This window comes from Erinaceus europaeus, chromosome 7 (assembly GCF_950295315.1).
Source record: "Erinaceus europaeus chromosome 7, mEriEur2.1, whole genome shotgun sequence".
In the NCBI taxonomy this organism is placed as follows: domain Eukaryota; kingdom Metazoa; phylum Chordata; class Mammalia; order Eulipotyphla; family Erinaceidae; genus Erinaceus; species Erinaceus europaeus.
In genome coordinates, this window is record NC_080168.1 from 108643332 (window position 1) to 108650145 (window position 6814).

General features: G+C 37.7%; 1 pseudogene; it reads right to left on the reverse strand.

The window, feature by feature from the left end:
• Positions 1–4358: 4358 nt before the first annotated feature.
• LOC103109079 (olfactory receptor 2AP1-like) lies at positions 4359–5346 on the reverse strand (annotated as a pseudogene).
• Positions 5347–6814: the final 1468 nt, after the last annotated feature.

Consider the following 6814-nt stretch of genomic DNA (forward strand, 5'->3'; position numbering starts at 1 on the left):
TTGAAAAGACTTCATATTTCTTTTTTGGGTGGAGTGTTTTATAAATAGCAATTACTGATGGTTTTGTTCAGTGTTTTTATGTCCTTAATTTTCCACTAGTTATATCTACTGTTGAGAAAGGAGCAGTGAAGTCATTGATTATTATGTAATTTGAGCTTTCTATGTCTCTTTTCAGTTATTTCTGTTCTTACATTTATGTTTTACCACTATAGTGTTAAGTTACATACATTTAGGATGTTTTTGTGGTGAATTTACTCTTTTATAGTGTTCTTTTTATTCCTTATTGCTCTCTTTGCTCTGAAAACTGCTTGTTCTGCTACTAACATGACCGTTTTGTCTTTCTCTTGATCACTGTTGATGTGGCACTATTGTTTTAGCCTTTGCTTAAAAAATTTTCTTGAGTATAGCTCTCATTGAGTATAGCTCTCATTGAGTATAGCTCTCATTGAGTATAGCTCTCATTGAGTATAGCTCTCATTGAGTATAGCTCTCATTGAGTATAGCTCTCATTGAGTATAGCTCTCATTGAGTATAGCTCTCATTGAGTATAGCTCTCATTGGATCAAAGGACTTGGAGCTAGTTTTCATTTTCGAGAAATCCTTTAAAAAAGTCTGGAGGGGGGGGTTTCCCAGAAGCTGCTAGCCTCTGAGCTCCAAACACACTCCCCTGGAGACAATAGGATTTTCTGCCTTTAGCAGGCCAGCCAATAAGGTGTCCTTAGACACCAAGGAGGCGACTATAACTTAATTTGGGTTAAGAATTAGAGTAGGGAAAAAAAATTCTTTTTTCTTCTTTTTAATTTTCAAGCATACATCCTTCCCGCCGCCCCCCCCCCCCCATAAGCAGTCCCTGGGACCAGCTCCTAGCAGGATACCCCATACCACCAAACAGGGTGTTTTTTTCTTTTAATTCACTGATACACATTTGGGAAGTTCCTTGCACTGCTCTTTAATTACAGCTCTTTTTCTTATCTTCTCCCTTTTCTCTCTCTTATCTCTCTCTCTCTCTTTTTTTTTTAATCTTGTCATACACTTCTTTCTTCTCTGCCTTTCTGAATTTGTGAATTACTTTGGGGAAGATATCTGACTCAGAGTGGATTCTCTATGTGTGTATCTCTGCTCTAGTTCCCTTTCCCCTCTTGTTACCCCTAGAATATACACTGGATAGTAGATTTGCATAACTGTCTATTCTTGCTATCCTCTCTTTCTTTTCTCTTTCTTCACTGGGATTTGGTTACTATTTTTTCATGGACTGGAGAAATTGTTTGGCTAACTGGTAATGATTAAACTACTTCAATACTTACTTCAGTTGCTACTGTAATTCCGGAGGTTGGTGAGTGCAATTGTCATAAAGGTATTTAGTATAGTGTTACTTGTACTCAAGACACAACAACTGAGGAACAACAGAGCATAAAAAAAAGAGAGAAACACATAAATAAAAAAAAATGGGTAGATTAAAAACAAATAAAACTGCTACCCCAATGAATGAAGACAAGAGCCCAGAAGAAACTACAAATCAGTCAGAAGTAACCATAGATAAGAAAAGTATGCAAGCAATAATAAACTTATTAATCACAGAAATGAAAACAACATTAGAGGAAAGGAATGGCAGTATTAGGGAAACAACAGTTGAGACCCCCAAGGAAAATACTGATTATCTTGAGGCAGTTAGAGAACTGAAAGCTGAAATAGCTGTAATGAAGAAAGAAGCTGAGGCAAGGGAAAGCAGACTAACAGAAGCAGAAAACAGAATTAGTCAGACAGAGGATGAGTTAGAGAAAACTAAGAAAGAGGTGAAAGAGCTTAAAAAGAGATTGAGAGACACTGAAAACAACAACAGAGACATATGGGATGATATGTGGCACTATTGTTTTAGCCTTTGCTTAAAAATTTTTTTAAATATATATATATATATATATATATATATATATATATATATATATATATATATATTTATTTATTTTCCCTTTTGTTGCCCTGGTTGTTTAACATTGTTGTGGTTATTGATGTCATTGTTGTTGGATAGGACAGAGAGAAATAGAGAGAGGAGGGGAAGACAGAGAGGGAGAGAAAAAGATGGATACCTGCAGACCTGCTTCACCGCCTGTGAAGTGACTCCCCTGAAGGTGGGGAGCTGGGGGCTCCAATCAGGATCCTTATGTTGGTCCTGGCGCTTTGTGCCACATGCGCTTAACCCTCTGCGCCACTGCCCAACTCCCTAGCCTTTGCTTTTAACCTACTTAACATTGTATTTATTTGAAGACTGTTTCTAATAGATAATACTCGGTAACATTTTTCTTTTGATTTTCATTAGTGATTTAACAAATGTTTTATAGGAATGTAAGATTTCAATTATTAAATCTAATTTCATACTCATGTGTAAGTCACTGCACCCTCCACCAAAGTCCTAGGATCCATCCCCAGATAAATGCTATCACTCTCACAGAATCTAAGACACAGTTTGATTACTAAATAACATTTTTTTTTTTTTTGCCTCCAGGGTTACTGTTTGGGCTCAGTGTCTGCACTATGAATCTACTGCTCCTGGAGGCTTTCCCCCCCCATTTTGTTGCCCTTGTTACCCTTCCTGTTGTCATTATTATTGTTGTTGTCATTGCTGCTGTTGTTGAATAGGACAGAGAGAAATCGAGAGAGGGGGAGAGAAAGACAGACACCTTCAGACTTGCTTCACTGCTTGTGAAGTGACCCCCCTGAATGTGGGGAGCCACAGACTCAAACCAGTGCTGGTCCTGTGCTTTGTGCCATGTGCACTTAACTCTCTGTGCTACTGCCCGACCCCCTGGATAACATTTTTTGACATGACCAGCAGCTAGGTAACTGAGGAAATATCTACCAAGTCAATTGTATTTTAAATGATGTATTTGGACCATTTTTATTTAATATAATCACTGATATGTTTGTATTTATGTCCCTTTGTTAATTTTGAATATCATTTGTATAAAATTGGAATATCTCTGTTCTGATTTCTCCAGTTTCCTTTGGAATTAATATCTTACCAATTTACCTTCCTCACATATAGTACTTTGCCTGACCCATTTAATTAATTAATTAATTAATTAATTAATTAATTTATTTATTTTAATGGAAGTATGTTTCAGCTCTGGCTTATGGTGCTGGTGGAGTTGGTGAGGGGAGTTGGATTCAACTTGGGAATTTGGAGCCTCAGGCATGAAAGTCTGTTTGCATAACCATTATGCTATCTACCTTCTGCCCAACCTGTCCCTTTTGATGACCTTTTAAGAAAGCCATTCACAAATGTTTTGGATGCTATTTTCCAAGGTAACTTAGGCAGTCCTTTCATGTTGAGACTCTTCAGGTTCAGCTTCAAAAATTCCTGTAGTGCTTAAGCATATCTGTGGTCTGAACTATTGTCTCCATGGCTTTAAGATTAAGTTCTTCTGATTTTTTTCTTTTGAGTATCTATTCTGTTAATTTTTTTCCTTTCTGTTCCATGATGGGAATAGGAGACTGTGTCAGAAATATCAATGCTAGAATTTGCATATTTAAGGAAGTGACAATTTTAGATTTGACAGAGTAAGAACAAGGAAAATTGTCTCAGAGCTGAGCAAAGATGGCATTTATTGAAAAAGCAAGTAACTTTATTCCTAGATATTCCTTTCTAGCACATAGACTAACATTATCTAGCACTACTTCTTCCCAATTTTTTCTGTGGGGGGCTATCTCTGCATTCTATTTTTCTATATTAAAAGTTAATTAAGAATATAAAGATCTATATTTTATTTTGGTTTAAAATACTCTAATATTTTGAACACAAATAGGATTAACTCTGTATTTCAAAATATCAATTAAGAAGTGACACTGCTTTATAATAAATAATACCTGATTCAAAACTTATTTTCTAGAAGAAAACATTTGAATTGAATTTTTAATTTAATTTATAAAATTAAAAATTGAACATATTGATAAAAACCATAGGATGAAATGGGAAAAATTCCACACATTTCCCACCAGCAGAGTTCTGTATCTTATTCCTACCATGTGTTGTGGTAAATTAACTGAGATGTTGCTTTAATGGGGAGGCCATTCAACATGGTCTCCCAGATATTCCTGGGGAGAAATTTCATGAATATTCTTCCTGATTTGCCTGTTAAAATATCTTATTTATTTATTTGATAGAGACACCGATAAATCAAGAGGGAATGGGGAGATGGAGAGGTTGAAAGACATATACCAGGAGCATTGCTTCATAACTTGTGAAACTTTCCCCCTTACAAATTGGACCAGGGGCTTGAACCCAAGCCCTTGAACATTGTAACCCATAGCTGTACCTGGTACACCAGCACTAAGATCCAGTGTTTTCATTTAATTAATGTTCCTTACAGTTTCATGATCTTCCTAGTCACATCCGTGAAGGCCTGCTTTACTTGCTTATTCCTCAGAGTATAAATGAACGGGTTCAGTAAAGGAGCAACTGAGGTGTTGAGCACAGTTACTCCCTTATTGAAGGCAGCTGCTTCTTTTACTGAGGGATTTGAGTACATGAAGATGCAGCTGCCATAAGAGAGGGAGATGACAATCATGTGGGAGGAACAGGTGGAAAAGGCCTTTTTCCTCTCGAGCAGAGGGGATGTTCAGAATAGTCCTGATGATGTTTGCATAGGAGATTATCACCATCACAAGGGTGACCACAAAGGTGATAGATGCTAAAAAAAAGTCAAGAAGCTCCAGGAATGTTGTGTCTGAGCAAGATATTTCCAAGAGGGGTCCAGTGTCACAATAATAATGATTCACGATGTTGGAGGCACAGAAATCCAGTTGACTGGCCAGGGCAATGGGGGATATGATGGTTATGAATGCAATGAACCACGAGCAGAGAACCAGCAGGGTACAGACTCTATTGCTCATGATGGTGGTGTAGTGCAGAGGTTTACAAATGGCCACATAGCGGTTATAGGACATGGCAGCCAGAAGGTAAAACTCTGTGGCCCCGAGGAACATGGCAAAGAAATACTGAGTGAGGCAGCCAGCAAAGCTGATGCTCTTGTTTCCAGTTGAGATGCTGAACAGAAGTCTCGGGGTAAAAGTGGATGTGAAAGAGATTTCCAGGAAAGAGAAGTTCCAGAGGAAGAAATACATGGGAGTCTGTAGGTGGGAGTCCAGGAGTGTGAGGATGATGATGGTGAGGTTCCCAGTGATGCTGAATATGTAGGTGAGGAAGAGAAATACAAACATTATGGGTTGAATCTCTGGTCTGTCTGTTAGTCCCAGTAGGATGAACTCTGTCCTGGAGGTCTGGTTTCTCATTTCTCACCTTTACTGCCTGTGAAGGAAGAAAGGAAAGAATTTAGGGAAGGTGATGGCACATGAGCTCAAGAACATTTAGTTGAAGACTGGGGAGCTAGCATAATAGTTATGCAAAAATTCTTTTATGCCTGAGGTATCAAAGGTTCTGGGTTCCATGCCTAACACAACCAGAGGCCAGAGGCCAGAGGCTAGAAGTGCTCTAATAACAAACAAACAACATTTAGGTTAGTGTAAGTTTTCCTATCACAGTTATTTAACTATCTTTTCTTTTTTTTATGTGATTCAAACAAAAATTTTTTTTTGGATAGAAAGTGAGTTTTTTTTTTTTAATCGGTTGGATTAATGGTTCACACTTGACAGTGAAAGATAGTACTTTACATATGTAACTTTTGGGCACGGGTAGATAGCATAATGGTTATGCAAAGAGACTTTCATGCCTGGGACTCCCAAGTCCCAGGTCCAATCCCCTGCACCACCATAAGCCAGAGCTAAGTAAAAAACAAACAAACAAACAAACAAACAAAAAACCCCATATTTAACTTTTCTCAGTTTTCCACATAACAATTTAAATCCCCCTAAGTTTTCCGCTTCCATCATGTTCCAGCACCTGAATACCCTCTACCCTCACCCCAGAGTCTTTTACTTTGGTGCAATAAAGCAACACCAGTCCAAGTTCTGCTTTGTTTTTTTCCTTCTGTTCTTCTTTTTTCAACTTCTGTCTATGAGTGAGATCATCCTATATACATCCTTATCTTTTGGCTTATCTCACTGAACATGATTCTCAAGGTGCCTTTTTCACAAGAATTAAAAAAAATTACTTTATTACAAATGAGATAAAATTTCACAAGAGACAGACAAAGAACCGCTCTTGTATATGCTGCTGTAGGGTGGAACCAGGAACCTCATTCATGCAAGTCCTGTCCTCTGCCAGTTGAACTACTGCCTCTGCTACTAATTTCTTAGATTCCATTTAGAATCATCTTCTGTGTGGCTTCTTTTCAGATACTTTATCAAACTTCATATCATGCTTTCTAAACTAATAGCAAGATGTGTTTTTTCATTTTTCTTTTCTTTTTTTCTTTCTTTTTTTATTCTAACTTATGGTTACCAAAGTTTAGGATAACTTTCTTTTGATATTTGGATTTGAAGATAATTGTCAGTAATATCTGCAAGTCTCTAAACCTTTCCTCCTAGTTTCTGCTGTCTCCCAACTTCCTTCCACTTTTAGATGGCTTTACCATCGAAACAGATGACAAGCCAGTCTTCGCTCAGATTTCTGCTACCATTTTCTTCCATACTCATGTTTATTAACAAGCATGAAGTTTTCCTTTGGTGAGAAAAAGTAACCAGGTCCTGGTTTAGTGCACATGGAGGAACTCACACATTGCCACATGGGAGGACCCTGCTTCAAGTTGATTTTTCTTTTTCTTTCTATGGGCCTACCTGCAGCAGTGGGAGCTTTACAAGTGATGGAGCAATGCTGCAGCTCTCATTCTCACAGTCTCTCTCTCTCTCTCTCTCTCTCTAT